This window comes from Panthera tigris, chromosome F2, assembly GCF_018350195.1.
Source record: "Panthera tigris isolate Pti1 chromosome F2, P.tigris_Pti1_mat1.1, whole genome shotgun sequence".
Lineage (NCBI taxonomy): Eukaryota > Metazoa > Chordata > Mammalia > Carnivora > Felidae > Panthera > Panthera tigris.
The window spans coordinates 23,209,920-23,222,240 of NC_056676.1; positions in this window are offsets into that span (position 1 = coordinate 23,209,920).

A 12,321-nucleotide genomic window follows, 5' to 3' on the forward strand; every position below is an offset into this window, starting at 1 on the left:
CTGAGTGAAAGAAGTCGACCAGAGAAAGACAAATACCATATAATTGCACTCATTTGTGGAATTTAAAAAACAAAACCAAAAAAGCAAAGGCAAAATGAGAAAGAGAGCAAGAGTGAGAGAGAAGCTAAGAAACAGACTCCTAACTAGAGAGAACAAACTGATGGTTGCCAGAGGGGAGGTGGGGGGGGGGGCGGGGATGGGTGAAATAGGGGAAGGGGATTAAGAGTATACTTATCATGATGAGCACTGAGTAACGTATAGAATTGTTGAATCACTATATTGTACACCTGAAAAGAATATAATACTGTATGTTAACTAATTAACTAACCACGGTGGGAACGACCTCAGCTCCGTGGACCACTGGACAGCATTTCCTCTCCTTTGGCATTAGGAGACGTGGCTTGCTGAAAGAGCTCAAATAGCTCCCAGAGGCACAAATCTCAGATTTAGGCATGGTGGAGAGAACACTTGCCTAAAGAGCCCAGGTGGCCGGGCAGCCCACAGCTGGGGGGCAGCTTGTATGGAAAGTGGGAAACTTCGAGATTCCCTCCACCCTGGTCCCGTGGCATGAGTGTTGGCAGGGCAGAGGACCAATGTCCCGGTTCGCTTAGCATTCTAAGTTTTAGCACTGGAAGTCCCATGTCCCAGGAACCTCCTGTGCCGGGCAAACCAAGAAGGTTGGTCACCCTGTAAATAGCAGTGGTCCTATGGAGCACTTTTCTCTGAATCAAGTTCGGGTTTCTACAGCGCTGCTTATCAGAATTCTCCAGAGCCATCTCCCTGCCCAACAAGGGTAGATGAGTGGAGCACAGCACCCGCTCCTCTTTCATCCAGGCTGTTAGTGAGGCTGGAGACATCAGCCCCGCCACTCCCCGAAATGTGGCTGCTGGTCATGGAGGATGACTCAGGGCCACCGGGTTCGGCTACAAAGACGGTTTCTGGATCAGCTGCCACGGTATTTGATGGGGCAATGGATCGTCCATGGCTGTTTTATTTGCAAATTTCAGGGGGATTTGCGAGTGAACCTGACTCTCTGACCAGGGGGTTAGAAGTCACATCACTGTCATCCTTCAGAGGGCTTGGTTCTGGGTGAGGTTAGTAGAATTTGTCCCCTTCTCCCACCTAGAAGAAAGAGGATGTAGCTTTGGAGGGTGATTTGTTGCACCCTGCAGAGTCAAAAGGAGACACCTTGGTTATGCAGTTTTTATTTCTAGAAGTTCATTCTCTTGTCTGTCTGTTCCTCTCTACTGGATTTGAAGGATCTCAGATTCTTACTATTTTTGTCCTTCAAATATGTGAAGGCTGCTCCTTCAAAAGAGATCACAGATGCCACTACTCTGTGGTTGGGCCCCTGTACTCCTGGCCTTTTGAGTCACTGTCTTTCTGAGATGCCACAGAAGTTTGGGATGTCCTATTGTTCTATGGGTGCTGGGCCAAATTGTCTGAATCAGATTTCATAATGTAACCACATGCATGTCAGACTCAGCGTTCTAGGGAATCCCTCCTACCTCTGTCCCACCCCCTTGCCCTGATATTACAACAATGCACCATTGACAATATCATCAATTGTCCTTCAGGGATGTGTGGCTGAGCTCAGTGCTGATGGCTCTTAGACAACTGTGGGTGTCTGTCCTCTACCCCCCAGGCTAGCCAAGACATACAATGTGTTCTTCGTTACAGACTACACAGGGGGTCTGAATTACAAGGAAATAATTCAATCTATCAGGCTAGGGTGAAACTGCCAACCAAAAGAACAATTTATGAGATCATCCAAACCTGGATGTGAAATTAATTCCATACACGATAACTCACCACAGACCACCTTGTTTAATTTTATTTTTTTTTCTAGTAATAAGATCTTCCTGCTATCATTTATGTTCTTGACAATATGAAAACAATATAACCATCATGCTGGAAATTACTCTAAATCTGAAATACAGAGACTTACAACACTAGTATGAGCTTTAAGAAAATTTTGTCTGTTATAAATGAATTCATTTGAGTTGAAGAGTCTAAGCATGCTTATTAAGAATTATCACAACCCCGGGGGTGCCTGGGTGGCTCAGTCGGTTGAGCGTCTGACTTTGGCTTAGGTCATGATCTCACAGTCCATGGGTTTGAGCCCCACGTGGGGCTCTGTGCTGACAGCTCAGAGCCTGGAGCCTGCTTTGGATTCTGTGTCTCCCTCTCTCTCTGCCCCTCCCCCCTCATATGTGCTCTCTCTCTCTCTCTCTCTCTCTCTCTCAAAAATAAACATTAAAAAAGCAAAGAATTATCACAACCCAGTAAGAAAAGTGAAATTTTGGCCATGGTAGTTGACTCAGAACTTTCTGAGCCATTCTTGTTTCAAGCTCAAAGGTCTGGTCCACAGAGCCACACTCTCCCGGCAAACTGGCATTGACTGGGCTCCCAGGAGACAAAAGGGAATATACCTTAGGTTTTTGCCATACTTTCCTGATCTGTCTATCAGGGTACAGAATCCAAACCAAGTCATGGTCCCTGTCCCTGAGAAGCTTGTGACTGAGATTTTGGGGAAAAGCTAATACAGGTGAAGTAATAGTCAAGGCCATGAGATAGTGTGTCATGGCACCCTTGAGCTCAGGCTTGATGTCAGCCAGAGGGTTTAGAGTAGGCTGCAGGGAGAAGCAGGGCTCGCAGTGGAGCAGAAGCCTGGGAGACTTGAATCTGCGGTACTGAATGAAGCCACAAACACACAGTTATTGGGATCAAGTGTCATATCATGGAACTAAAATTAGCCGTCAGTGCAAGAAAGAATGGGAGCTTAGCAATTTGGGCCCACCTAGTGTTGGCATCTGGCCCTCTCTTGTGGAGACAAACTAGAAAAAAAAAAAAATGGTGTGTTCAACTGCCTGTGTAAAAATGGCCCCAATACCAAGTGACTCTACTCACTCATTTGGAGAAGACCCCTTCTTCTCCAGTTGGATTTTCTCAGGCCCTCTGTGCCCCTGCCCCATGCCTGAGACTTTCAGTCCATTGTGTGCATCTACCACAAGGAGATAGAAAGAGGCAAAAGGGAGCTCCAGTTCTGTTTTGCTACTTGTAAGGGATGGTGAAAAGGATTTTGTATAGCAGAGATAGAGGATAATGGCTAATTTAGGGTTTGCTTTTGCTAGTTTACCCAGCAATTGGCTTCAAGTCCATGGAAACTATAAACGAAAACTGTTCCCAGTTATCTACTGCTGCATAACAAACCATCCCAAACTTAGTGACCAAAAGCAACTCTTGCATCATTTCTCATGATGCTGTTGATGGGTTGAATGGGCATAGCTGGGACAACTTCTGTTTCACATGGTGGTGGCTGGGGTAGTGGTCATCTGAAGCTTTATTGGGCTGGAACATCCAAGATGGCCTGTTCACACAGCTGGTAGTTGATGTTGGCTGTCGGTTCAGAGCTCAGCTAGGGCTTGACCAAATGTGGTCTTTCTGTGTGGCTTGGGATTCTCACAGCATGGTGGCTGGGTTCCAAGAGTGAGAGTCAGAAGAGAGAGTGGCCCAAGAGGGAGGAAGCAGGAGCCTGATCCAGAAGGCTAGGCCTGGAACTGGCCCAGTGTCACTTCCACCAGATTCTATTGATTTAGCAATTACAGGGCCAGCCCAGATCCAAGAAGAGGGGAAATAAACTCTACTTCTCACTAGTGAGAAAGACATTTTATAGCCATCTTTAATTCACCACTAACACCTAATTATAGCCTTTCCACATAAGACAACATATCCCAGACTGTGCCCACCCACCTCCATCTTCACAACCTTGGTCCCCTATACAGCTCTTACCAAGGAACCCCACACAAGGCCAACTACCAATGAAGATCAAACCAATACCCTCTGCTTCCTGGCTCTTCCTTTGAAGCAGAAGCCCTACCCTCAGAAGGCAAACAAAAGCAGGCAGAGCGAAGACCACGAGCCTACCAGAACAACAGACAACTTACTGCCAAGGTGGGGAGGAGCTTCCGACAGGGAGCACCTCTGTGGGGCAGCATCTACAGGCTGGGCACCCAATGCCCAGTGGCAGTTGCTCTATCTTCAGAGGTAGCCAGCACACTCCCTAGTGACAGGTCACTGGAGATCACACTGATCTGAATGAGACCTACTAGTTTGCAAGCTCCCATTGGTACTGCCTCCTTTTACTGCACTGACAATGCCCAAGCAGACACCATCTCTGCATGGCGAGTGGGCGGAGATTGCTGACAACAGCCTTCTTTCTTCACTAAGTATTGGATACACATTGCCAAATTGTTCTCTAGAAAAGATGTACCAATTTACTGTCCTTGTATCTAGTGTAATAGTATGGGAAGTATTCAGAAGACAATGGACTCAGGCTTTTGCTTGAGAAGCTGTCTAGCCCTTCAAAAGGAAAATGAGGCTGCCCTTCCTGCGTCCTCCTTCTCTTCCTCCCTGACCAAGTCTGTCCAAGATCACCCGTGACCTCCTGATGTCAGATCTTAAGGGCGTTTTGCTGTCTGTTCCTGCTCCCTCACTTCCTTGCTGTGGCAACCGATACTTTTGCCCATCCCATTCTCCCCTGGCCATCCTTTTCTTGTGACTTCCATTCTTTCTCAGACTTCTGGATGAGCTTTTCTGTCTCAGCCTACTTCTACTTCCCAAGGCTTTGCCTTGACCTTTGCTCTTATTCTACAGGCTCTCTCTGGAGGATCTTGTTAATTTACATACCACTAATTACCACCCATATGCTTATTCTTCAGAAACATCTCTTCCACTTAAATGTCTCTCCTGATGTTTGGTACATTTTCAGTTACCAGTTGAAGATCTTTCTCTGGGTGTCCTGCAGGCATATGAGACTCAACAAGTCTAGGACTGACTTCATTAACAACTTGCTCTTTTCCTGTATTCCAGTAATGTTTTAGTGAACATTACTGACATTTACCCAGTTTCTTAGGCCAGGGCCCTGGAGTCAGCCTGGGTGAAACTCCTCCCCTTTCCCCTTCCATCCATTTGGTGATTAAAGCCTATTGAATCTACCTTCTTTATGCTTCCTGTTCTCCCTCCCTACTGCTACTGCCCTCATTCAGACCCTTATTACCTCAACTCCATTGTAAATAACCTTTATTATCCACCATATGAGACTTCCTGTGCCTCTTCTCTTTCTCGGGTGATATACGAAGAAAAGATATAAAAGGACCATGGTAGTGCTGGTATACTTATAACCAGATAGAACAGAAGGAATAAGCTGCTTTTCCCATACTGGCCAGGAGGGACAGGGTTATTTACAGTTTTTTTCTCCTTACCTTCCAGAAACGTAAACCAACAGAAGCCAAGCCCAGGTTTGGTCTAACATTTCAAAGTCAACTTACCAGCCTTGGTTTCCCTGACTTCTGGGGCTGTGTGTACCTTTCTAGGTCACTGGTAGACTTCTTCTGCCATCTTCTCCTGGTTCCCTGAGGAGTCTAGAGAAAGAGGTGCATCATGAGGTGTGTGGGGAATGTGTAATCCCTTTGTCAGAAATCATTCTCTGACCTGTGGGTCATTCTCACCAACAAGTCCCAAGAGGCGTTAGGAGACACAGATATTTGACTTTGTAGAGAAGACATCTCAAAGGTGATCCTATTGTCTGAGTAGTCCATAGGGGCGTCCTGTAGATGCTCCTAGCCCCAGGTCTCTGAGGCTATTCAGTCTAGGGTAACATTTCTTTGTGTGCATGTTTTACAGCTGTCTTTAAGAAACCAAAATCTCATGATGCAAAACAGGGCTATGCCTTGTTCATCTTGGCCTCTTTCTCTTCTCAGCACTCATAGTGTCTGGCATGCAGGAGTTGATCAATAATTACTGATTCATTCACTGATTGGCTCTTGGTCAATAATAACTCATGTTTATTGAGTACTTTTTCTGTGCCACATATAGCTCAAAACACTTTACATGTATTGACTCATGAAATTAATCTATTTGGTCCACGTAACAACACTGTCATCCTTTACAGCTGAAGAAGGTGAGGCTTGGAAAAGTTAAGGTAACTTACCTAAATATATATAAGGAGTTAGTGGAAAAGCCAAGAGTTGAGTGTAGGCAGTCTGATCCCCGAATCCTGATTCTTAATCAAACCCAGCACTCCTTTCTTGGTAAAATGTGGCTCAAGATTATAAATCAGTAGTTAGGAAGGGTGTTGGTGGTGAAGGTAGTGGTTGTAGAGGGGATGATAGCTCATAAAGCCTCATCTATCTCAGGGACTCACCACAGAAAAAGGAAACATACAAAATGGATTCCCACATCACCTTAGTTATAGGTTGGCCAGCCCAGATCACCAGACCAAAGGGAGCAGGAATCCAAGGTAGACATTCTTTATAATACTGAAATCTGGGTTGTTAGCCTGAATTTCCTCACGATGCTTCCTATAAGCATTGTGGGAGCAGCAGCAGCTGAAATCAGTTCCTAATGAAGTGTGTCTGTATCTGTTTTCTTGCATTTTTCTCTCAGTATCTTGTTGCCATCTCATCTTCCCAATTGGACTGGAAGCTCTTTGAAGGTAGAGAACTTTTAAGCTTCAGTTGGTTCCCCACAAGACTAACTCCATATCTGCTAATTGATTAATAGGTTGGAATTTGGTTAAGGTTAGAAACTAGAAGGCAAGATACGTTTAGTCAGACCTGTTCAGGCTAGTGGTCTCTTCTAAGACAGAGGCAGTGGCTGTCATGTACCTGAGCCCTCAAACAACTGTTGCACATTATGTTGTGATGACTGTGGAAGTGACTCTGGTTCCAAGCAAAAACAGAGGTTCTGACCTTTTCTAATACCAGGGATAACCAATGAGCCAAATTCTCCTTGGAGTTCATAGGCCTGGGCTTTTCCTGTAGCTCAGTAATCATCTTGAGTTGGTGAGAGATCTAGTTCCTTCCTCTTCATTCAGAGGATGAGGAAGGACCAGTGACTAAACACCTTTCTGGAAAATTACTACTCATGTAGAAGATTTAGGGGCAGGTTCAAGGGGAAACAGGAGATTTTGACTGCTCATTCCTCAGGCAAAGGGGCAGGCATTTAAAGACTTACCTGCAGGGAAAATAGTCTGTTTTGGTCACAAATGTCTTCTCCAGAACTTCCCATTTCCTTATTCTTTTCCAATGCAGCGTGGCTTTCTCACCTACTTCACTCTTGAATTCAAATTTCTGACCCTATTTTCTGCCTCCTTCCACTCACTTAACTAACCAAATCTCTCTTCTTTGGGCTCCCTTGAAAATTTATGAGTAAAGTTTGAAAGAAAATCAGACCAAGATTGTTTCCATCTCTACCCACCTCCGTTGTAAAAATCAGAAATTCCTTTACAGTTAAAATCCTCTCAGGATAACAAAAACTGGGAAATGGCCTCTGGTCTTCTGGTTTTATAGAAATCCCTGAGGACGGTTGACCAATCTACTGCCGAAATTTCTTGTTATGCGTGCTGAAGGAAAAGAGGCTTTTAAAAATATACTAATTGGGATCCCTGGAAACTTTTTACTTTTTCTCCTAGGTAGTTTTATGACTCATTCAGGACAGCTTTGTGGTTCATCAGACCCTTGAAACTGAAGACACGAAAGGATTAAACAAAACCAAACAAAACAGCACAACCTTCACAAACCTGAGACCAATCTATGACATTTGGGAGACTGTTAGTTACTTAAGCTTCATTGTTTACATTGAAAGTCAGAACTAGCACATGATTATAACGAGCCTTGCCCCCTGGGAAGTAGTCAAGGCAGATATCTTAGTTTGTCTCACTAAACAGTGATTCTTCTCCGATGACCACCTTACCCTGCTCCATAAGGGTAAAGAAGGGCAGCCATATTTGTACATTGTGGGCCAGAGGTGAACACCTGGTTCAAGGTGGTGCAGTCATGGGTTCCTTCCTATGATTTGAGGAATGAAATCAAAAGAGAGATTCATTGTTTCGTCAGATGGCTGTAAACTCGGGTTCTATTGATAGCCATGTTCTCTGATATGTGTACTTGAGAAGCAGGAGCTAATGTGAGGAGAGATGATTCAGACATTCAGAGAGAGGAGGGGAATTGAGAGACAGGGACAAAGAGCACTTCCTGGTTTCCCCACAGTTTCTACTTCCTGGCTCCAGTTTGTGTCTGCATTCCTGCCCTTAGGTTCTGTGAAACACCCCTGTACCTTTAAAACAAGTTTCCCATTGCTGGTTTGAGTAGGTTTCTATAATGTACAAGCAACAGATTGATTCAACTCATTCAAATTGATTGAGTGGTATTGTGCTTACAGACGTTTGATAAAAAATCCACACATTAGATACCAAATTTGAATATAAGCATACCACTAGTAATAGAGGTATGAATAGTAATATAAATTTAGAGCTGTAATGTCTTAGGGGACATCATTTTATAGATGTGGAAACTGAGGCTCAGGAAGTCTAAATCCCTTGCCAGGGTCATATCTGTGGCTGAACCAGGTCTCTAGATGCTTGACTCCTAGGCCACAGCTCTTTCTGTAATACCCACTGACTCTGATTGAAAGATTGTATTTACTTTCACAACTTGTGCACTTTAAAAAATTGTCCAGAGGCACCCGTGTGGCTCAGTTGGTTAAGCATCCGACCCTTCGATTCGGCTCTGGTCATGATCTTGCAGCTTTCTGGGTTTGAGCCCCACATCGGACTCTGCACTGGCAGTGTGCAGACTGCTTGGGATTCTCTCTCTCACCCTCTCTCTCACCCTCCCCCTCCCCCACTTGCGCTGTCTCTGTCTCTCACAAAATAAAGAAATAAACTTAAAAAAAATAGGCCACAGACTCTTGCATATTCTCACCCCTATTGGTTTGGATGAAAAGCTGAAACTTGGAGACGTTAAATGACTTCAACGAGGCCACACATTAACAGAAGTGGAACTAGAAGTTTCCTCTCAGGCAGGAGAGTCCATCTAATAGGCCAGACTTCTCTGTCCATGCATCCAGGGTACTGCTGATCCAGTTAGACTGGCAAATCCATCATGGCAGGGTTTTTAGGGTCATTCCTCTATTCAATAAATATTTACATTTTAAAGTGGGCAGTCCTCCCAGGCCAGGAGACACGATGAGGAGTCAATTCAGGTGGTCTGCCTCCTAAGTACAGGGGGACTTAAAAAGCTTCTTCATCTGTGTATGCATATTTGAGGCTGGGGGTGGGGCTGAGGGTGGGGCTGTCAGTGGCCGTGGGAGGTGGAGGTGAGATAAGGTACGCTACTAGAGTGAAAGCAGACGATAGCTTTTTGACAGTGTCACCTGAATACAGCACGCTGCCCGAAGCATGTGAGATGAGCACGGGAAGGAGTGAGTGACCGTCGGGGACAAGCAGGTGAGCAACTAGCTCCAGTGTGATGGTTGTGGGAACAAAATGCTCCACGCTCTGTGCTCATTTCCTTGTCAGTCTTTCCCTCCAGCTAGAATGTGGGTCCTTTAGGGGGAAGGAGTTTCATTTGTTTATTTATTTTCTGCATTCCCAGCATACATCAGAGCGCGCTGGGACTCCAAAGGAGCTTTCAGTTATGTTAAGAGGTTAGAGCACAGAGGAGAGCTTCCCCGGCCGAGATAATTTTTACATGAGTCTTGGCAAGGTGAGATTGAACTCAGGTGCTGTCTGCCAGAAACAGACAGTGGGTTTGACAGAATCTAGGAAAGTCTTTGCTTTGAACCATATATTACAAGGTCCCTCCTCATAAGACACGTATCTGTGATTATGGAAATGCAGGAATGTATCTGGGAGTGGGGATTGGAATTAAATCTGCTAGCTTAGGGAAGGGGTATTAATGCAGAAATGGGAAGATGGGGGGCAGGATAGTGGGTCTCCATGGGTCCAAAGTCCTCTGAAATGAGGGGTTTTGTGGACTCACCACGCTTTGGATTAAGAAATGCCACAGTCAGGGCACCTGGGTGGCTCAGTCTGTTAAGCATCAGAATCTTGATTTTGGCTCAGGTCACGATCTCGTGGTTCATCAGATGGAGCCCCGCATCAGTCTCTGCACTGGCGGCATGGGGCCTACTTGGGATTCTCTCTCTCCCTCTCTCTCTCTGCTCCTCCCTGGCTCGTGCTCTCTCTCTCTCAAAATAAATAAACATTAAAAAAATAAAAATATTAAAAAAGGGAAAGAAATGCCACAGTCCCTCTGGGGCTGAAGGTACTATAATATTATCAATGGGAATGCCATATATTATCACAAGTGACTAGCTCTGTGTCATGTTAAGCAGTGAGATTTAAAATTTCTTTCTTTAACAGGCTTATCTATCCCTTTGGTACCTTATTCATTTATCCATTTTTGCATGTATTCAATGTATCATTTATACATTTATACATTTATCGTACCTGTATCACAGTGGGGTAAGTTAGGGGAAACTCGAAGACAAATTCATATATGATTTTGCCACTAATGACTTCTTAGCTCTGTGTGCAAAACTGTTAGGTTTTCCTCCTTTCTCTTTCTTTCTTTCTTTCTTTCTTTCTTTCTTTCTTTCTTTCTTTCTTTCTTTCTTTCTTAAATTTTTTAAATGTTTATTCTTTTTTGAGAGAGAGAGAGAGAAAGAGAGCATGCACAAGTGGGGGAGGGACAGAGAGAGGGGAACAGAATATCCGAAGCAGGTTCCACACTGACACCAGAGAGCCCGACTTGGGCACGAACCCATCAACTGTGGGATCATGACCTGATCCAAAGTCGAGTCACCCAGACGCCCAAAACTGGTAGGTTTTCTATCATCCTTGGCCACAATGATGACAAGTAGCCTTTGGACATGAAAAGGTACAGAACACACCAAGTAGCTGCAGTGATAACTCACCTGCAGTGGGAATAAACACCAACCAATCGGTCTGGACCACATCTGCAAGGTCACTAGGAGTTCTGAAAACTCTGTGTAATACATTAAGGTTTTCATTCATCTATTTTTATTTTGTGGTGCAGGAATTTGGTTGAAGCTATCAACAGCAACAACAGAACTCACTACAGAGAATGTCTGCTGGGGAGAAGAATGCCAGAAGAACCCAGATACATCACCCCAGGAAGGGGAGGAATAATACCCTTGTCACAGCCTGATTGGTGGTGTCTCACCATCAACCTTTGGCAAGTTGTGCTGGAAAGGGATGGTCAGAGTTCCAAAGTGCAATATTATATTTCCAATTAAAATGTAAAAACAAACCTTTTTCATAAAGCACATTGGCCTCCGCGCTGGGAAGTGACTACAAAGCCCATCGCTGATTGAGAAAAGCTGAAAGCAGACACTGTAATTGATAAAGGAGATAAGTCAATCTGTGTCCTTTAAAGAATAATGAGTTCCATTTTTCATCAAAAAGATCTCCTTGTGCCGAAGAAACATTCTTTCAATAAATCTACTTAATGGCTTCCCCTCCAATGATCTATAACACTGCGCTTTGGAAGGAGCTTGGAGCATCCTAGCGGGTTCCTGCAGGCTGCCGGCCACCCAACATTTGCATTGCTAATCTAACCCAAAGAAAACCCAAAGGGTTCCCCCCAGGCAGGGCTGCGGTTCTGGGCCAAACATCTGGAGGCTTTCCTGGGCTCTTCAGGCAGGTAGGTGGGATGGAATTTTGAAATAAATATCCCCCCACTAAACTTGAGGTCCTCTGCGAACGTACCTCTCCCGCGCCCACCACCACGGCTCTGCTGTGTCAGGGATACCTCAGCCATGAGGATGGCTCACGTCAGAGAGCTCAAGAGTTAAATGTTTCAGATATTTGGGTTGTGAGAACTGATTAGCTCGTTTGTTCCCTGGGCTCATCACTCCCCTACAGCCCTGACGGCCTTGGTGTTGTTCTGACCGTGGGCTGCAGGAGGTAGCCCGTGTTTATTGTGTTTGGTAAACTGAAGATCCACTTTAAAGCCCCTGCCCGAAGTGGTGCTGCGTACGGGCCTGTTCCCCACCCGGCTGAGGGCCTAAGCCTCAGGTGGTAAAAGGCAGAGCAGAAGAAACAGCCTGTCCCCTTCGAAGGCAATGATTCAGGGCTCTCCGCACCCTGGCGCGAGGCAGCAGGACGTATCGTTCAGCTTGGCTTACCTTGTGAACCCCAACTTTACAAATGCGCTGATCTCCACCAGGACCCAGCTTTATGTAACGAAACCTATTTCCTCCGAGGGCACCGGCCCTCCCAACACTGGCGGACTTCCCCACATGGGAATCATTAAAAACAACCTTCGAGTTATTTCCTTATGTTGCTGTTTGTTTATCCTCCAGTCGCGTGTGAGTCAGCCAGATCATGATTTGTGGTGGTTTTGCTTATGAAATCTTACATAATCATATTCCTATTGTCACGTTGGGTCGAGCAGTTAGGCCATATAGTGTTTTCTCATTGCACAACGTCTGTGAATCAATAAGGAGAAAGGC